The sequence below is a fragment of the Octopus bimaculoides genome, chromosome 4, assembly GCF_046866305.1.
Source record: "Octopus bimaculoides isolate indiv1 chromosome 4, ASM4686630v1, whole genome shotgun sequence".
Lineage (NCBI taxonomy): Eukaryota > Metazoa > Mollusca > Cephalopoda > Octopoda > Octopodidae > Octopus > Octopus bimaculoides.
In genome coordinates, this window is record NC_142931.1 from 38,848,427 (window position 1) to 38,870,925 (window position 22,499).

A 22,499-nucleotide genomic window follows, 5' to 3' on the forward strand; every position below is an offset into this window, starting at 1 on the left:
ACTAAAAGAAGCAAAAACTAAAACAAAAGCAAAAGATGAAATAGCCAAAGAAAGAAGCAAACCCGACTACCCATATAACAAAAAGGACAGAAAGAGACAGTACACACAAATATGTAAATTTTACTTGAAAGGTGTCTGCTGGCATGGAGAGGAAGGTGCAGGCTGCTGTTTTGCACACCAAAGACCCCGCCACATAAACATGAAACAGGGCAGAAACCACCTGCCAAAAGGAAAGGACTATACACCACCTGCCCCAAAACGGAGGTACACAGATGTAGTGCCTGCTTTTGATTTGATAGACAAATCTAATGATAAATTTAATATGCCTTTATAAGATGGTAGGGTGTGAGAAAGAGTCATGAGCAGTTGTTTGAAGGTTTGTTCATTTGTTTTCACATCCCTTTTTCCATATTAGCATGGATTTGATGATTATACCGAGACATTATTTTACATGTCTTTGAAGGTGCAAAGCATGTAGGTGAAACACCACTTTCAGCAAGGAAATTCCATAGAACTCAAATGCAAACATGCATAAGTTTCCTTCAGTTACCCAAGGTGTCACACAGTGGGAATGAACCCGAGACTCCATGGTTGAGAAGTAAACTTCTTAACCATTCAGCTACACCTGTACATGTACACCAAGTATGACTTGGGAAAATCTAATTAGACAAGAAGATGACGAAAAGTTGATTCAGGGTTAAGAGAGAGAGAGAGAATGCCAGATCAATTTAAATCATGGTAGAATGAATATGGAGACAAAATGAAAACGAAAATGAAGCTGATGATGAAAATAATGATAGCGGTGGTGGTGATGATGGTAGCGGTGGTGGTGGTGGTGATGGTGAGAAAGAGGAGCAGGATATTTATTACTATTACTCATGGGATTAAATAATTGCCAAGACAAATCAAGCTCTGTAATTGCATCAATCAACCTCACGGTAACTTAATGTAAACAGTAGCATCTGAGGAAACTATTGATATGCGTCAACAATTAGAGAGAACGAGCAGCAGTACTTGGTTTGCCTGGGTTTATTAATATCTAAAATAAATCCTAAAAATAAAATAGCCATTAAACAATCACATGAATTCCCTATATTTTGCATAAATTACTTGGAAAAAAAAAAATACTGGGCAATTTTCATCTTCAAGAATGATGACTCATTCCAACTTGTTTTATCCATGCAGGTTTGGTTGTATGGTTGAGGAGTTATTTCTAGATTACATATTCTGGTTCAGTCTCACTGTATAGCACTCTGGGCAAATGTCTTCTACTATTAGCTCCAGGCCAACAAAAACCATTGGTAGATGAAAACTGAAAGAAACCCATCGCATATGTGTCTTTCTGTCTCCTTGTCTTGACATCATGTAATAGTTGTAAATAGTTGTCACGGTCATAAAAACAGTGTCATTCATATCCAATATTTTGCATGAGGAATTACCTTGCTTAGAAATGGGTGAGGGGTTGGCAAAAGAAAGGATGTCTAGCTGTAGAAAATCATCCTCAATTAACTCCATCTGACCCATGCAAGCATGGAAAAGTGGACATTCAAATGGTGATGTGGTAATTAAAGAAACTGGTTCAAGTTGAGTTCATAAAATTGTGCAAAACTAAATAATAAAATGAACTAATATAGAATCTAAATATAATTTTGTTTTTACATCATCATCATCGCCAGTTAACGTCCCTTGTCCCATGCTGGCATGGGCTGGACATGGACACTTTTGGTTCTACATTTGCATGGATGCCCTTCCTTCTGCTTTACAGAATGTACTGGGTACTTTTTTACAAGGCACCAGCATTGGTGAGATTACTATGCAGCTTGCAAGACTACAAGAGAGCAGTGGCTTCATGCTAAAAGATGAGGTGGGATTAAAGTATGATAGAAATGGCCAGAACAGAATAAGTTCCTTGGTGTAGGGTGGCTATTTGCTTACTTACATTTTGGAAGAGGAGGTGTGAGATGATTGCAGTGGAGCAGGGAAGAGATAAAAATAGTTGTGATGAGGTGTTTGTATGGGTCCTCAAGTGTGGGTGGCTGGAGGTTACAAGAGAGCATGGACAAGAGATGGGGAATAGTTGAGAGGGTAAATGTAAAAAAATGAAGAACAAGTGTTGAGGGATAGTAAGTAGGGAAAGTAAGGAAGAGTAGGTGACAACTGTAGAATAGATCAGATAGGGTTGAGGGGTGAATGTAATGTATGGTGGATAACGTGTGTGCAGAGGTGATGATGCACGGAGATGAAGAGTAGCAAAATAATGATGATAGGGAGGAAGGAAGGATAAGGGGGAGAGTGAGAGAAAGAGAGAGAGAGAGGGGGGCATGATGATTAGTGGGAGATGTATATTTTTTCATATTTTCAGGAAAAATGTGATAGGTTTTTTTCCTTATTTTGGTTTCAAAATTCTGTATTAGTTTACAAAATGAATTCATTTCTAATCAGTAATTTGTGCTTGGGGACATGCAATATTTTTTCTAGTTTTTCTTAAAATACAGAAAGTATAAATGAAAGGCACATAGCATGTGAACTTCTGAAAATGATGTTCCCTTATGCAAAATTTCAGTTAGTAAGGTGTGAAACTGCGGCCTATAACTTGGAACATACATACAATCAGTTTTTGTATTAGGATAAACAGTTTAAAACTGGAATAAATTGATTTGCAATGCAAAGAAGGAAAGTCTAACATTTTAAGCAAAATTTAGTATTTAGGTAAGCTGATAGTAACAAGTTAACTAAATGAGCAGGCTGATGATTAAGGGCACAATCAGTCCATTAATATTTTTGTAATATTTGGGACTACATTATCCAATGAGTCCTTTTCTTAAAAATCCACCCTATCATCTTGAAAAGGGGATAGAGACTAGACAGTCATCCACTTAGTCATTTTATTTCTAGAAACTATACAATGACCACATCACCAACACAACACAACAAAATAAAAGAAACAAAACACTAGATCCAGAAATATGCTATCAGAAGACTTTGCAGAGATAAACAATCAATACTAAGGGGTACATTTTCCTCACTTTTATCTTTTAATCAGGAGGGAAGTTAGTACCCATGAGCCTTTACAGGGCTTTTGAGACTGGTAGGAGAGAGGAAGGAAGGTATTATCAAGATGGGGACCTGGCTTAAATGCTTGCAACAGAGTGAACTCAGCTAAAGGTACCCTAGGTACAAAGTGGTGGTGGTGGTGGTGGTACAACTATGCAATGAATCATGTTTACCATCCAGATAGGCCATAGAAGCATTTGAACACAGAATGTAAAGAGCTGGAACAAATACTGCAAGGCATCTACAGTTAGACATTCTTGTAGTTCTGCCAATCTATTGCTCTGGATTGGTAGTTCTTTTATCAACTCTGACAAGATGAAAGAGTTGATCATAACAGGATTTGAACCCAGAGTGTCAGATGTTAAAACAAATACCAAATTGCTGTCTATCTAACACTCTCATGTATGCCAACTCACCATGAAGCTAAGCTTTAAATTTAATATTTATATACATCTGTTAGGAGTTTTAACTAAAAACAAATTTAAGCAGAAAATCCAATCAATAAAGAAGAAAATATATATATTTAAGTTCAACTAGTTATTATTTGAGGTTATTTGTAATAAAAATATATAACAGGAATGAGTTAAAGAGAATGGACTGAATTGATTTTTTTTTTCTTATAACTGAACAAGGGAAGCGGAGGCAGATGATCAATTGTGTGTGACAGTGATGTGAAATCAATCACAGCACGACAACAGCTGCAGTTGAAAGTGCACAGTTACAACAAACAAAGTTAGAATGTAAGTAAGCAATAAAAAAAAAAAAAAAACTTTGATGTATTTTTTTTTGCCTGCTTTTTAAGTGAAGTTAAAGCTCACATAGAATGAAAATAAAAGATTTAACAGATAAATGGTAAAATATGAGATAGAAGACTAATGAATTAGAATAGCCATAACATAAGAAAAGAAAATAACCCTTTGAAAATATTATTGAATGAACATTTTCCAATTAAAATTTTTGTTTTTAGTATAGATTTTAAGTTCATGGTATGAATAAATCATTTCTGTGATCTAGCTTAGAGGGTCTTAACTTAGGCTGTAGTGCCCTGCCCTCAAGTAGCACCCTGCTCATGAGGGTGCAGCAAATGTCAAGAGAGGAGTGTTTACAGGGGGTTAGGATTTTTCTTTCAGCCATGTCAGACCCAAATATTCTACCTGTCTTAGGTTCAAACTGGGCAGATCCAGCCTTTCACATCTACCCTATAATGTCATTCTAGAAATACACAATCACATCATTGACATCTTAAAGTTATGAGATAATGCAGGATTAATTCCAAACAATATGAATAAATAAGCATTACATTTGACAGAATAATCCAAATGCTAAAGGGCCAAACAAGTTACAACATATTTTCAAAACAAATTATTTTTGAAATTAGAATGTGTACACTATTGTGATATGAGTAGAAAACATAATTGAATATGTGCCACTATATAGATTCTTGCCTTATTTTGTAATTTTAAAAAACCCCCAGAAAATGACCTGCTTGTTTATGTCAATGGACTGTGGCTATGCTGGAGCACTACTTTGAAGGATTTAGTTGAATCAATTGCCCCTTGTACTTAGTTTTTTTAAAGTCTAGTATTTATTCTATCAATATTTCCTACCAAACTGCTTAGTTATGGAGACATAACCAAACCAACACCAGTTGTGAAATGGTGAGGTTGGCAAATAGACACACACCCAAACACACACACTATATATATATATATATATATATATATATATATATATAGTTTGTTGTAGGAGGATCAAGATTTGTTTCAACAGACATTTCACATCAAGAATCTTGCAAACCAAATACAAAATGTGTGTGTGTGTGTGTGTCTGCACACACACACACACTATATATATATATATATATATATATATATATATATATATATATATATATAAGAGGGTATCCTGGTTGAGAGACTATATGAAAGCAGGTTCTGAGAGAGAAAAGGTTAGCAATTACTGGCCTACCTACGGCTGCAAAATAAATAAAAAGATAGAAAATAATAATCCCTTTTTCTGATGTGTTGTTACTCAAAGCAATATTTAGCCATTATTTGTGCAGCAATGCTACAAACTATGCTTATATATTTGGAACACTAATTAGATTGGTATTAAGTTAACAAACAGTATTCTGAAGTTATACTTTATCGAATGTTTTCTATGATCTGTTTTATTGCAAAGAAACTACTTTCAGAATCATATCCCATTCTGTCTGTAACATTCGTTTCCAATAAACAAACTATTTTGATTGCAGTTTAATGAAAGAATAATAATGGAAATCATTATCTAGAAATTTAACAACAAACACTACTGCTGCTGCTATTATAGATACTGAGCTTTTGATTTTTATCCATTGGTAAAGTCTGTTTTGAATTGCTATCAAACAGAACAGCCTCCTCATTTTCTCCGTCCTCATTCCCCACACCTCCGATGTAATAGCTTTGTTACAGGAAAACATAAGCTGAACTCATTATCTGTTTGATAACTTTCAGGTAGATGTCATGAGATCAACTTCACTGAAAACAAAGTTTTGAATAATTTCTGGTATCAAACTTTGGCACAATGTCATAACAGAAATCTGTGATTTAGCAGTTATTATGATAAACTTCTATAGCACAGGAGTTTTCTTCTTTTTATTTACAGTATAATCATAAAAAGAGGGGTGGCATCCACAACTTTTTGGCAGGGGTCTCATGATGGTGGGAAGATGCAAGTTATCCTCATATAGTATTTCCGATCTCAATACTTACAACAGAGCGTACTAAAGGCATTGAAAAATTAAGTGCTGGTGTTAAACTGAGCAATGGATTAAATCTACTACTCACTGCTCACCAGCGAAGTGACATGTATCTGGAGAGGGTTCCAGTCATCTCTAGACACAGTCACTTCACTGTATTTGATAGGGTTTGAATTTGTAGATTTTACTTTGAAACTTGATTACTGTAAGTTTCCATGAAAACAAAAAGTAATTTTTCTGATGTAACAGTCATCTGGTAGTTCACACCAGGACAGTCACTCTCTTAACAGATGAGGAAACATGGTGTGTGAATGGAGTGTTCTACTCCAAACTAGACAACATATGCTATGTCATCTAAAACCTCACTTGTTGTCAAAAGCCTCAGAAATGAGTAAGAGTTTGCTTAGTGTAATTGGGAAATAAATAAAATTAAAAAACCCAAATTTTGTCTAGTTCCAGATCAGCCCTGATCAAATAGACCTATGATAAAAAGGCACTCCAGACAAGACCATCCTATCTTTTTGTTTTTGGAGAGTCCATCTAAGTTCCCATTATTTACTGTATTATTTTCAAGCAACAGAGTATAATTTGAGGGGGAACAGCTACTTTTAACAGAGTAGAAGATCATGTAGGCTCAATAACTAAATAAATTTGAGATTTATAATACAAGTGAGGGACTCCAACTAAACAATATGATTAATAGTTCAATATCTTCAGTGTTTGTATTGATTAAGAACATTGTTTAGATAGGACATTAATCATTAACTCTTTAGGTACCATATTTCTAATTACTTATGACTTTCAATTATCTTTGAAAATAATTAAGAATTTGAAGATATTTAATAAATAAAAAGTTTTTCATTAACTAGTATATTAAGGTGATAGGTGCAGACATGACTGTGATTAAGAAGTTCATTTCCTGGATACATGGTTTTTGGTCCGGTTACAGTGTGATGTCTTGGCCAGTGTCATTCTACTTTAGCTCCATGCCGACAAAAGCTTTGTAAGTGGATTTGGAAATTGAAAAAAACTCATCATATGTGTGTTTTAGTGAGTGCGCATATGTTTGAGCATGTGTATTTGTGTGTGTGTCTGTTTTCAGGTCTCCTTGTCTTGAGATTGCATACTGGTTGTAAATGAATGCCTCCATTGTATAAATCAGGGGTAGGGAAACTTCTTCCCACAGGCGCAATTGTGCCTGCGAGCTCATTTTATTGTGCCCGCAGGCTGGTATACTCATATGTACAAAATATAGTAAATTTTTCAATCATAAAATTTATACAATATTCATATACTTATTTGCAACTTAGGTTGAATTTCCACTACGACTTAAAATGGTCAGAGTTGAGCAGAAATCATCTAATAATTGCCATTTGAATGGAAATTTTGTTTTCACTATGAAACACATATTGCTAGGGTTGTACCACCCCCTTGAGACCCAACTACACTGTGGCTGAAAAATATTTCATAAGTAATATAAACGTCCTAAATTCAGTGGTGGTGTTAATGAAGATGTTACACGTTAATTTAATGTGTCAAACTTGTCTTTATTAATGTATATCAAATTATACATATATATATACAAAAGTTAGAACTTGTGATCTGCCTGTGGACCTTTTTCTTAGGAAATTTTTGCCTGCCCCACTAAAAAGTTTTCCCACCCTTGATATAAATGAAGGAGTACTTGTTAACAATCTTCAGTGAAATCACATCAAAGCATTGTGCTGTTTGTGTTTGAAGGGCTAGAGGACATATTACCTTACTTGGAAACTGGTGAGAGTTGGTATCAAGAAGAGCATCTGATCATAGAAAACCTGTTTCAACAAATTTTGTCTAACCCATATAGCCATTGGAAAAGTGGACGTTAAAACAATAGTATATTAAGTTGGAGTTTGGAATAAAAAAGGTTCAGGATTTCTCACCTACCACATAACCACATGTAGGGAAACAATCTGGAATTTATGTTTAATATGTTAACCACATTCCAGTTCTAAGTTTTCAAGTTCAGTCATAAATATAATACAAGAAACAAGATGAAGAATGAATTTAGCACATCATTATTATAAGTTACAATTGTTTCAGTACCACTCTGTTTCTAACACCATTGCATGTAAGTGATTCCATGTGAAAAGTTATGCAATTGATTATTGGAGAGGCACTTCATCAGTCATTATGTATGACTCCTTGTATAACTTGATTTACTATCCAGGTGGTACTCCTGTATCCTAACTCAGATATTTTGAGCATCTCTGCAACTATCCCAGATTAGTAGCATAGTGCTATAGTCTAGCATAGTAGCTGGACTCTCAGTAGGGTCAGTACAAAAGGTAGCCCCTCTTCACCACATGCATTCTCTACATTCAACATCCTCTCATAGCACTTCCTTGTCATTTTCTTATCTTCCATATCAGTGGCAAATATACCTTCATTCTGAATACTCTTCTTACCAATGAAATCTCAGATCTCACACACACACACTTGCAATCCTGAACACTTCACACTTTTGATTCTCATGCTGTAAGATGTGCAAATCTCTTCCTCTCTGCTTCACCCTCAGCTAAATATAACTGTCACCTACCTGCTCTTCTAGTCACTTGATAATGTTACCTACTATCCACTACCTTCCAGGTTTATCACGCTCGCTTCTTAGTCTTTACTGTCCTATCAACTGAATTATTCCACTACCATATTTCATTTGGCTTGGTTGGGACTCTGCTCCAGCCAGATGTCAGCTCAGTGGCCCTGAGCAAATAAGCACACATGTGCATGCACACACACAGTATAACAATGAAAATAACAAAGGTCTTAAAGACTTATAATTAGTTGTTTTATGCATTTTTGTATGTTTTAACCAAATAATGATAGATGTCAAAATCTCTAAGTAACTGTCCTGAAAGGATTAACATTCCAAGAAGTAGCTTACTGGTGAGAATGTAGGGAATTATGATTTATTCTAGTCACAGTCCACTAATTCTCCACTTAAAACTTTCACAGTATTAATGAGACATATTTTAATGAACTGTATTTTCATAACCATATATAATTAGAAACAACACTTGAAGTGGAAAATGTCAAGAATTTGTTGCTGTTAGCTTTAGTTCAGCTCATATTGAAAACTTACAATCAAAAGGCAGACATATAATAAGACATTCCAGCTATGATCATCCCATTTTTTTTTTATATACAGTGTAACTAAGACTACTTTGTCTAATGTATACTTGTTTAATTCTAGATCAATGCTAATTGAGCAGACATCATGATCAAAAGTATGAGACTATCTAATCTTGTGAGAGATATGTACAGCTCACCCACTTATGCTCTTGTTTGATGGGACCATCCCAAGTTAGTGGCCCCAGAGGCACCATTGTATAGAGCTGGCCAGCTCCACCAGTACTCCCCATCACTGGCTGTCCCATGCCAGCTCCTCTGCATTCCCCATCGGTCCAGAGGCATGCAGCAATCAGTTCTGATGTTGAGCACTCCAGTTTCTTCTGGTCAGTGTCATAGCAAGTTAAGGTTCTTCTGAGCAGGTTGGTGATCCTCTGCAGAATAGGTGGAAGATGGGGTTACCGTCTAGATGATAAGCCAACATGTCACAGGTCACCACTAGTCTGGAACCTCTCTGGAAGACTAGCCCACCTAGAGTGTCTCTACTAGAAGCAAAGCTCTTGACAGTAATGCTCTCTCAGATCTACAGAACATGCAAGCTCCCTTTTGACAACAACGCCAAGCTCAGGAGGTGTACAGCTACTTTATCCAATTTACAATCCAACATATTCAAGATGTTAGTGTATAAATTTAGGGTAATTTGGTTGCTGTTCTTAATATGTTGAGCAACCGTGTAGTCATGTAACATTTTAACTTACTTCCCACCTGAAAACAGTGACAGAAAATCAATTCAGTAGATTAATTTATACATGTCTATCTCTGTATACAAAAACTCATTTTATTTACTAGGAGCAGGAGGGTCATACATTTTAGAATAGGGCTATCAGGACTTTGCTGCTGAGACAGCTGTGAGTAAATTCAAAAAAGTTTACTCTGTGTGTGAGAGCGCGTGTATGAGCGCATGTGAGCATGAGCGTGTGAGAGAGTGAGCACATATGTGAGAGAGCAAGCACGTATGTGTGAGCGCGTGTGATTGATTGTTAAAAAAAGAACATTGTAGTAAGAGTGCCAATGAAATTGTGCCTAAACAAACTTAAGACGAAAGATTTTCATTTTGGATCTTTGTAGAGACTTATTAACCAAAATAGCTGATATGGCATTTAACAAGGTATAACTGTTGAACTGAACTTACATAAAAACAAGTTTGGTTTAACATTTCTACATCTAATGCCAAAAATACTTATTCTTTATCTCTGCACTGAAGATTGTTTTCATAGACCAACAACTAACATTTTAAGCACTTAGTGACACTTCTACAAGATATCTAAATCTAAATGTAGGATCCTTTACAATAACGGTCTTGTATGACCAAAGAAACTCATTTCATATCAAAGATCACTCAACAATTTCTTGAGTCACCTTTGGCATGATTAATTCTATATGCAATTATGCAAAATAAATTACATCGGGGAAAAGAACTTGATGTATAAACAAATGCATTCAGTAAACAGAACAAACTGAAATATGAACAATAAAACATTTGTCAGTGAAGAGAAGGTTTTTTTTTTTTTTAACAGGGACCTATAAACCTGGTTTAACAGATAAAGATAATATTGGGGGTGGGTCATCTTTTAAAAAAATTAAATGGTTTTATAAGTTTTTGTATGAAGGAAATTTAATTTTCACTGAAATAGTAACCTCAGAACAATAAGAGAAATTTGAAATCATAGATGAAAATTATTATAATTAAAGTGTTAACGAATGGTCATAGATAATTTCAAGGATTTGACTACAGGTGATATTTTATATAAATTGGATATGTTATTCTTTTTAGTATATTTAAGTTGAATAAACAGAAAGCATGTGAAAAGTAGACAAAAAAAAATACAAGAGATGTAGATGTGTGGTTAAAGAGTTTGCTTCTCAACCATGTGGTTTCAAGTTCAGTCTCATTGTATTTCACTTTTGACAAGTGCCTAATACTATAGCCCCAGGCTGACCAAAGCCTTGGGAATCTATTTGGTAGGTGGAAATGGAAAGGAGCCAGTTGTGTGTGCACGTGCACACATGTGAGAATGTGAGCATGCGCACATGCAAGTGTGTGCGTGTGCACAAGAGAGAGTATGTGTGTGCATGAGAGAGTGTGTGTGTGTGTGTGCATGCTAGAGAGAAAGAGAGTGTGTGTGCATGTGTGCGAGTGTGTGTGTGTACGAGAGTGTGTGTGTACGAGAGTGTGTATGTGTGCGTGTGCAAGTGTGCATGTGTGTGCATGCGTGTGCATGAGTATGCGTGTGTGTGTGTGTGTGTATGCGAGTGTGCTAGAGTGTGTGTGCGTGCTAGAGTGAGTGTGTGTGCCAGTGTGTCCATCCTAGTCTTAATATCTCATGATGGCAGTAAACATGCATTATCATCATACAAGGGATATTGCTTCCATAACAACATGTCTAGCCATGGAAAAATATTACCTTGATTGAAAATAGGTGAGAGTTGGTAACACGACAGGCATCTTGCCATAAAGAAATCTCTCTCAATGAATCCCATCTGACTCGTGCAAGCATGGAAAAGTGGACATTGAAACAATAATGATGATAATATAGAATGTTTTTAAGTAGATTAATACCAGCATGAAAGGTAGATGTAAAATGATGATGATGAGAAAGATGAATGTGTAAAAATGCTGCATTAGTAAGAGAAACTTGGTACAGAAGATGAGTTATTTAAGATGTTTTCATTGTTAACTAAAGGATATTTTGTGTGTTGTATAACAAATATATAGGACTATGTGTGATGTAAGAGAGTGAAATGTGAAATATGAAGGCAGATTGCCAACAAAGAATCAACGTTAAAGAATTAACAGGGTTGATAACTACTGAGCTGAATAAGAATATAAAAAAAGTGATGTGAACAGGAATAAGTTTGCTGAGGAAGTAGATTATGAAAGAAATGCACTAATAAGTAATCATTTCTCTGATTCAATCAAAAATTATTATTATCATTATTATTATTATTGTTGTTTTTACATTAGCTCTCTCAGGCAATCCTAGATTGAATTACACGATTTTAAACACATCAGACATGCTGGAAGTATGATGTATTTACTTAATGCCAACCATTCAACAATGGAGCGAGAATATTCAGGTGAGCTAACTTAGGTTGAGTTAAATGAGGAATAGTGATTAAGTAGACATAGATGAAAGAGTACTTGTTAACAAGTTCAAAACATAAAATCCAGTTGTTGGAATCTTGCCTATGTAGATTTACACCTACACTTTTCAGAACTGATAAAATATGTATAAAATTTACTATGAAAGACAAGACTAATTGTTTTACACACTAGTTGGGTGGCTTTCAGTTTTCAACTCAATATAGCAGAACTACACTACTGGATAATATAGTTGTAATGAGAAATATTTTAGCCAGAAGGGCTGTCACTGGCTTAATACTATGGAAACTTGAAATGGCTTAGCTTTAAGAGATTACTTGGTGTGATGACAAAATGTATACATTTATACAATAGGCCAACAGGTTATTAGTTAAAATCTTGTCTGTCATGCTTTATTTTAAGTACCTTTCACAATATCTATGGCATGTATGAAAATAAATGACTGATAAATGAGTACCCTCTCTACATTGAAAAGGGACGTTAAATTTTCTTTACAACTTCTTATGTTACTAGGATCAAGCAAGTTTTCAAAATAATCTCTCAACTGTATTTCAGATTGATTCTTCAACATGTTATTTTTTTTATTTCTAAATCATATCTTCAAACAAATCTCTACCCATTGAACCTGCCATCATCATTGACAAAACACACACATGGCAAATTCAAATGCAAATCTCTGGATCTGTAAATACAGAAGCTCAATCTTTCAGCAAACAAAACACACACTGTCTTCAACACTAAGAACATATGTCCCAATATTTAATCCCTCTGACAACACAGTACAAAGATGATATTTACAACTTTCCAAGCTGATCAGGTCTTGATAACTCAGGACCTGTAAACATACTTATATTGTTTATAAGAACTTGAAACCACCATATCCATTTCATCATTTTAACATCCAATTTTCCATGTTTGCCTGAATCAGAATTCATTAAGGCAGATTTTCTACAGCTGGAGGTTCTTCCTGTCACCAACCTTCTCTTGTTTCCCAGTGGTTGTTTTCTATGTTTTCATAGAAGATTGGAAATGAATAACACTGCTTGTATGATGACAATGATATTAATTTCTAACTATTAAGACAAAGATACACAAACACACACATACTCCTATACGAGGGGGTACTGAAAAGTTCCTGGCTTTAAGGCTATCATGAAAGGCTTGGTTGGAAGCCCAACCTTCTGAGTTCTTTTACAAGGCTAAGAAAAAACTGAAGGATTGCTGCAATAACTATAATTAACTGATCCTCCTGTATTTTCTTTTACCCAAAGCCAGGAACTTTCCAGCACCCCCTCGTATGTGTATCTTGAACTCACAAGATAGTTGTAAACAAATGTTACTGTCATACAAGCAGTGTTCTTTTTTCCCACTCTTACATGGAGACATGTCTGGTCATGGGGAAATATTATCTTGCTTGGAAACAGGTTAAGATCAGCAACAAGAAAGGCATCTGGTTGTAGAAAAATCTGCCTCAACAAATTCCATTTCACCTATACAAGCATGGAAAATTGAACTATATATATATTTATATATTGTTCATGATCCCACAAATATATATATATATATATATAAATATAAGTTCATAAACTCACAAATGACAAAAGCTACTATATTGTTTCTTCTGTTTGAATAAATAAAATGAAAATTGATTTACAACAAAGGCACAAAAGCTTAAATTAGTGACAAGCATGTTAAAGTTGATTTACTTGACCACTACTTATGCTATCAACTTGGAAAGATGAAAGGCAATGTTGAACCAGGTGGGATATTAACCCAGAATGTAAAGGTATATTACCAAATATCACAAGCCATTGTTTACCACACTGCTGATCCATTATCCCCTGTGTGCTACCTTGAGCAAATGTCTACTATAGCCCCAAGGCTGATCAATACCTTGTGAGTGAATTTGATAGACGGAAACTTTGAGCCCAGCTTATATGTATACAATGTGTGTGTGTGTGTGTGTGTATGTGTGTGTGTGTATGTGTGTGTGTGCGCGCGCTCCTATCACCATTACTGGACAACCAGTTTGGGTTTCTTTATGTCCCTGTAATTTAACAATTTAGGCAAAATGCCAGGGGTTTATTTGATGCCATCAACCCTAGTGCTTGACTGGTATTTTGCTTTATCAACCATGTAAAGATGAAAGGCAAAGCTGAATTTGGTGTGAATAATAACGATTTATTTTAATAACAATAAAGGCTTTCTCTTTCCTTAATAAGTTTGAGAAATTTCCAGCTTTATACAAACCTCGAATCTAACTGAACTATGGAATGCAGCTCCCTCATCCACTTAGGTTTATAACCAGGACATAAAACTGATGTCAAACAACAGTTAAAAGCCAGAAACTCTTTACATCTAGTCAATCAAAACACCCTTTTTCAAGCTTAAAATGTTTTAAACATCATTTTTATTGATTTCACAGTAAATCACACAACCTCTACATCAAAATTTTCTCTTATGCACTTCACACTAAATTTTAGAACTATATTCTAAAACACAGTTCCACAAGTATAATAACCATGACCATATGAATTTTCAACTAAATATTATTAGATGTAAGAAGAGTGTTGTAGTTGCTTGAAGTGTTGTGATACAGAGGTAAAGTAATTAATAGGAAAGAATGGCTTAAAACCATAGGCCCCTGTGCCTGAAATATATAAAGGTCACTTAACTTCCTCTTTCACATTGTAAAAAGCTCTATCTTCATTATTATTAAATGTATTTCAGTTTTTCATAAGAAGCCATACTGGCAGATTTCTTTTAGATAATCCATCTAATACTACTTCAACATACAAGCTAACATACAAATACTTCCTCAATATGCAAGCTATACAAGTCCTTACATATATAGGTTACCTATTCTTTAAATATTTCTACATCCTGAGTTATTTTTTTTTTTGTGAGCATGGCCTTGTGGTAAGAAGCTAGCTTCTCAACCATATAGTTCCAAGTTTAGTCCCACTGTGTGGTACCTTGGGCAAGTGTCTTCTACTACAGTCTCGGGTCTTGTGAGTAGATTTGGTAGATGGAAACTGAAAGAAGCCTGTCGTGTGTGTGTGTGTGTGTGTGTGTGTGTGTGTGTGTGTGTGTGTGTGTGTCTTTGTATCTGTCCCCCACTACTACTGGACAACTGGTATTGATGCGTTTACATCCCTGTAACTTAGTGGTTTAACAAAAAAAAAATTGATAGAATAAATACCAGCATGGCCTCAGTTTAATGACTGAATCAAGTAAAAGATAAAATATCATTTTTATGTTGTTTAGCTATAATTTGTATCTTCTTCTTGTTATTTTACCTCAGTTATTTTCTACTCACTGTTATAACAAATATCAAGGATAATTCACTTGTACAAAACTTGATTTTGGTAGATATTTTAGCTTTCCTTTTTCTGGTTTCAATCATTAGACTGTGGCCATGCTGGGGTACTGCCTTGAAGAATGTTTGGTCAAATAAACTGACCCAGAACTTTTATTTTCGTTTGAGCCTGGTACTTGTTCTATTGGTCTTTTTTGCTGAGCTGCTAAGTTACAGGGATGCAGACACACCAACACCAGTTGTCAAGCAGTGGTGGGGAATAAATTCTGGCACAAAGACACACACATATATATATATATATATATATATACGATGGGCTTCTTTCAGTTTATCAAATCCACTCACAAGGCTTTGGTTGGCCTGAGGTTATAGTAGAAGACACTTGCTCAAGGTACCATACACCAGGACTGAACCAGGAACCATGCAGTTGGGCAGCAAGCTTCTAACCACACAGCCACACTTGCATTATTTGTGCAATAGTTGGATTAGTTCAGGAGGAAATTTACTTCATCACCTCTACCACTGAAATATATCTACCAAGGACATTTTGCTTTTCTTATTTCTCTTACTGTTGGAAAGGAAATTCCTCCCGTCAACTGTATCATCATTATTGCTATCCTACTGCTCTCTTCTGCATCTCCTCTATCTTCTCCAACTCATCCATCATTGGTCACCCCCCCATCACTACCACTCCCTATACTCACTCTTCAACCCTACCCAATCTTTACCAGTGTTGCATTCCTCCCCCTTCTCCTCTTACATTCCCTTGTCTCTTGCTCCCCTATGCATTTGCAACCCCCACCTATCAAATTCACCTAGTCTCTGTTCCCACTCCTACATCGAAGGGGCCACCTAGACACCTCATCACCACTATCTCTCTCTGCAGCTCTTACTGATCATTCTAACCCTCTTTTCTAAATGTGAGTAGCCATGGAGCACTTCTACAACAAGAACCTACTCTGCCCCTTTTTCTTATATCTTAGCTCTCACCTCATCCCCTGAGGTTGCAGTCCTGTGAACCACATAGTTACCTCATTAGTGTTACAAGTGTGCATGCACACACGCACACACACACACACACACACACAGCACTACATTTGAAGTGGTTGGTGTTTGACACAGATGTGCGTGCGCAGACACACACGAACACACACACACACACACAAGAAAAAAAAGCACCGAGTACATGTAAAATGGTTGGCATTCAGAAAGGTATCCAGCCACAGAAACCATGCCAAAGCTGACATTGGACCATGATGCAGTCCTTCGACCCATCAGATCCTGTTAAACTGTCCAATCCAAGCCAGCATGGAACATGGAGATTAAATAATACTGATGTATCTTTGTTTTTCTTACTATCATTGCACCTGCTGATATTGATAGTGTACATTGGCACAAGGCCACGAATGTATAGGAGAAGGAACATAGTGAATTGCTTACTGTATATTAATAGCATAGCATAGCAGCATGATTTATGAGGCCACTTTATCACTAAGTGGTTTCAGATTCAACTCTATGCATAACACCTTGGGCAAATGTCTTCAACTATAGCCATGGGTTGGGAGTGAAATTTCATAAACAGAAGCTACACAAAAATCTTTTATATGCCTATACAGGGTGGGCCAAAAGTCATGCACAAAATAAGTTCAATATGATCTGGGATTAGGGTAGCAAGCTGGCAGAATCGTTAGCACACTGGACGAAATGCTTAGCAGTATTTCGTCTTCCATTACGTTCTGAGTTCAAATTCTGCTGAGGTCGACTTTGTTTTTCATCTTTTCAGGGTCAATTAAATAAGTACCAGTTACGCACTGGGGTCGATGTAATCAACTTAATCCCTTTGTCCATGTTTGTCCCCTCTATGTTTAGCATCCCCCCCCCCTGTGAGCAATAAAGAAATAAATATGACCTGGGACTGTCAAAGACATGCTTCAATTTGAAGCAAGATAAATAAAAAATTATGAATACACATGTACTTGTACATGATGAACAAAATAATAATAATAATATAATATAAATATAGTCAAATGTTTCGATGCATGTCTTTTGGCCGTGTGTGTGCGTGAATACATATTTACATGTCCCAATGTATTGGCACACTGACACTATTTTAGGCAGCAGTGGCATTAAGCCCTGCATGAAGCAAAATGTCCAGTAGCTTTGAGGTTCAATGTGTGAAGACATGGAATAAAGTACTTTACATGAACACAAAGGATGATGTGAGAAAAGGCATCCAGGTGTAGACTACTGCCTCAGCAGAAAGTCTTGTCCAACCCCTGCCCTCACAAAAATAGTGGAGGTACAAAATGAAGAGTAAACCCTTTCTACAATGTGACAGCTGGTATGATTTGAACTCTTGGCTCTCTAATAATCCTACCATCTGCTGCTCATCATGACACTGAAATTTCTGAAATGGTTATGTTGTGAAGAAGTTCATTTCTCAACCACATGATTTTCAGATTTAGTACCACTGCATGGTACTCTTGGTCAAATAATTTTTATACTGTAGCTCTGGACCAACCAAGGCCATGTAAGTGAATTTGAAAGACAGAAACTGAAAGAAGCTCATCTCGTGTGTGCGTGTGTGTGTGTGTGTGTGTGCATGCGCTTGTGTTTTCTTGTCTTGACATTGTGTGGTGTTTGTCAGTAATCATCACCATCATGCATGTCTGGCCAAGGGATAATAATACCTTACATGGAAATGGGTAAGAGTTGGTATCAAGAAAAGCATCCAACCATAATCTACTTCAACAAATTCCATCTGACTCATGCAGACATAGAAAAAGTAGACATTGAAACAGTAATGACAATGTGTAAGCTTGCACAATGTGTATAGATAGAAATGAAAGTAAATCTCCCAAGAAGTGTGTGACCTAGTCTTGATGTTCTGTTAAAGCTATTTTATTGTCTTAGTATTATTAATGATGTTAGAAAAAGTAAGTAGAAAAAAAAAACCCACCAGGAAAATCATAACTTCTCATTTATTCTTGACTTAAACTGTAGGCTTCATGCCAATAAATTCAGCTATGTTCAAGAGCTTAGAAATGATGGTTTCTAATTGGGCTGGCTTGCCAGTGTCTTATTCAAATATGTTCATGTGGCAGTGTATTTGTAATTAGTGATATCAATGAATAAATGATGATTGCTACTATATGCGGTGACAGGTAAAATGAGAATTAGAAATATAAGCGAGCTGGAAACAATCAGGAATCAAAACCAAGCGATAGACATTGTACGAGCTTATTTCACACAAAATTTTTTAAATAATTAGTCATTTTCAATTATGTATAAACAAACTACTTCTAACCCTCAACAAAGATCAGGTGAGACCACAATCAAGTGGGTTTTTTTCACATTTGGGATGGTACTGCTGCTTACAAACCTCCTAGATTACATCCAGAGAGAGAAAGAGAGACAGAGAACACTGAACTGATTGGCATTAAGTTATTCACAATTTCTCATCCACAGACAAGCTGCCTCCTCTCTCTCTCTTTTCTATTGAACTACAATGGTCTACGTGTCTCAGAGCTGGATTGTCTCTTGCCACTACAGCTTAGGTAGTCTCAACTCATTTGTCACTCTTCTTCCTCAGGCCCCATGCTAATCACGATGCACAGTCCTTTCTTCTTAGAACATCACCTTGCTGGAATCTCCTCCTTGCACATGTTTTTGTTGCAATTGTCGACTTGCAACATTAATGCAAGCAAAGCACCAAACTGCATCAGTCTCACTGCCTTAGAGGGTCTGCAAAGGACAGGAGTGCAGTTGCTTCTTCTGAGCCAAACTAATAACAAAAAACTAAACAAAAAGGCCACTGGAACGCATGCCTAATCTGTGATTTTTGTATTTAATTTTGTGAGTTTATGTAAATAAGAATTTAACTGAGAAGTTATTAAATCTTAAGTTTAAACAAGCAGCTATAATTGTTTAGTCTTAAATAATCTTTTTTACAAAAGTAGATCAAAATAATATACTTACTTCAAAAGGTAAATTTTTCAGAAAACATCTTGAAGGAAAAGAGGAAAAATAACCATGCCTCCAGTTTTCACAACAACAAATTCATAGCTAGCCACATTCAACTGAAAATAAAGAACAGATAGCTTGAGTAATTATGTTAATATATTTAGTACACCAATTTATTCTCATTTGTGAGGTAATTGCTAATTATTTAAGAATACAGGGGTGGGGAATAAAACTTAATGTATATATATTAAGTTTTATCTAAACTACATTTTGAAATAGTACGAATAACTAAATTGGTGCACTGAATATATTAGCCTAATTAAATATATTAACACACTCATATACAAACACACACACATATACATATACAATGTAAACACACATAAACAGACATGCAAACACACACATACGATTTTATTTTTCCCTTTTAACTGTTCATTAAATAAGATGTTTGAATTCATTTTTGCCAATCAATTTTTTTTATTTAAATGTTATCTGAAATAATTAAGCACAAATAAATTTACATTTTTCATGATACATAAAGTAAACAATTAGATTCTATGTATGTTAAATGAAGAAATGCATTAGCAAACAAGGATAAAGAAACCATACAGGATCAAATTTAGCATGTTTTCATTGTAAGCATGTGTCAGCTGGATTGTAATATAATACAAGGATGCACACTTTATATGCACATACCTTGCAGTCTATTGTATATACACACACATACGGGGTGCTGAAAAGTTCCTGGCTTTAAGGGTATTGCAAAAGGCCTGGTTGGGGCCCCAACCTTCTGAGTTCTTTTACAGGGCTTAGAAAAACTGAAGGACTGCTGCAATTAATGTGTGAATCTGAGAGGGGAATATGTTCAATAAAATTATAATTAACTGATCTTCCTGTACTTTCTTTAACCCAAAGCCAGGAACTTTTCAGCACCTCCTTGTATATACACATATATACTTTCATGTGTCTCTGAAGACTCACTTGTGCACACACACACCAACACTGCATTCACTCCTGTTTTCAGGATAATTTATTTTGAGTACTATTTCTTGATGCTAAATTTGAAATCCCCACTTTTTTTTATATTTACAATAATTTTAATTTGCTGATCAAAACAAGTCACAATCCAACAAACCCACTATTGGTAAGTAGAAAATATATTTTCCCATTTTCTGTTGATTATAGAATAAAGCAGTATATGTTTTTGCATTTTTTTTTTTGTTTTTTGGTTGAGTCTTTATTTTCTTTTAGCTGCCCTATTTCTGGTGTGAGTACATAGTTACAACTGCATTTAGTTGTGTAGTTTATCATGGTGGAAGTGGCTTGTGTGTTTTGAGTATCTGAAAGTTGCTATATTGGTTGAAGTCATTATTCCTGGCAGCTCTAACCATACTGGATATTGAGAATCAGGGAAAATGGAAAATGAACGAAAATAAAACCCTAATCTTGCATCTTATGTGAAATAAATAAATAAATAAAATTCATGTTACAAAATTGCAGAAATGAATAATATAAAGTTGGGAACTAGATACATACAAACCCAGATATTTAGTTCAATGACCACTGCTTGTCAAAGTCAATTGGAAGGAAAAATATGATGCAAGATCCTCAGGGAATGAGTAATGAGTAAGTTGAAATATAAATTAGGAAGGAGAGTAGTCAATACTTCAAAACTTAAACTACCCCACATTTCTCTTCAAAGTTCAAATAACTATGAAATATGTTAATTAAACTTGAAACATTTTATGCCTTATTTATTTAACTTTTAGACATGAAAATACATATTATATTCTAGTATATGATGGAGTGCTGAAAAGTTCCTGACCTTAAGGGTATTATGAAAGGCCCAACCTTCAGTGTTCTTTTACAGGGCTTAGAAAAACTGAAGGACTGCTGCAAAAACAGAATCTGAGAGGAAAATATGTTGAATTAAATCATAATTAACTGATCCACCTGTATTTTCTTTTACCCAAAGCCAGAAACTTTTCAGCACCCTCTCATAAAGCCTATGTAGAAGCAAACTACTCAGTAGTTCAATTTATTAAGAATCTATACACTTAAACAACTTACTTCACTTTCCTGTTGGAAAAATATATCAGAACATCTTGAAATATTTCTTGTGAAAGGCTAGTGTCCTATCCTGGATGAAATTTACTTTTTTGTTTAATGTGATACAGAGTTTAAGCACTGGCCCTTACGAAACTGTCCCCTTGCCATGGCTAGTGGGGCTATTTATATAATTGTATTATAAAACTGAGATCACACTCATAGTTATGTATAATAATTGTTTCTATGCTATGTGTGGCGGTGGAGAGTATAACCAAGTTTAGTTGTTTAAAATACATTTCTTTGTAAACAGAATCAGTCAGAAATATAATGCAATACAATGAAAAATACTTGAGAAAAAATAAGTCCCTCTGCAATGATAAATATAGGAAAAAAAAAATTTTTTTGAGATCTATGCATGAGATGAAAAAAATAAAGAATTATTACAATTATTCACAGATGTTGTACTTCAAACTTGAAATTCAATAGGAAAATTTAATGCTGGAGGAAATGGATTATTGCTCAATGGTATTCTTTTGTCAGTGTTAATAGCAGAGTCTATTTAAAATTTAAACACCAGATGTACATTAGTGAATGAATGAATGCAAGGATTTCCATCAGAAAATTAGAAACTTCACAAAATTTTGCACAAGTTTTATGAAATAGCAACAATCGAGAATAAAGGAATTCAGTCAATGTGCACTACAATGCCTCAGCTGAAATGACAAAATATATCTCATATCACATGCATGTAAGTATGCATATTGCTTAGAAAAGGAAGGGCAGTGCCCAGAACCTTTGCAGGCCATTCAAGTGACCAGATCAGGTTAACAGTCACTGAGTGTTTCTATATATTTTGGCTCACTACATGTTTAGTTTGAACATCTGTAAAGTAACATCTGTAAGAGTGTTGGACAGCCAAATCTCCCATAAGTTACGCCCTACCTTCTTAAAAGAAGGTATGCAACTAGACATTGTAGTTCTAGATAAAGTATGTCTGAAGAAGAAAATAGGATGAGATGATCACTGCTAGTAAGCATTTAATTGTAGGCCTGTTGGATCAAGGCTAACAGACTTGAATGAGGTTAAACAACAATTTAGGTGAA

The 22,499-nt window shown here is 35.3% G+C and overlaps 1 protein-coding gene across 2 annotated transcripts in view; it reads right to left on the minus strand.

Moving 5' to 3' along the window:
* LOC106878717 (tumor necrosis factor alpha-induced protein 8) overlaps positions 1-22,499 on the minus strand; it is a 93,387-nt gene that overhangs the window by 20,118 nt on the left and 50,770 nt on the right. For both annotated transcript variants that reach the window (XM_014928027.3, XM_014928034.3), the window contains one exon: positions 19,360-19,460. The gene's annotated coding sequence lies outside the window, so the exon portion shown is untranslated. The remainder of the gene's footprint in view (positions 1-19,359; positions 19,461-22,499) is intronic.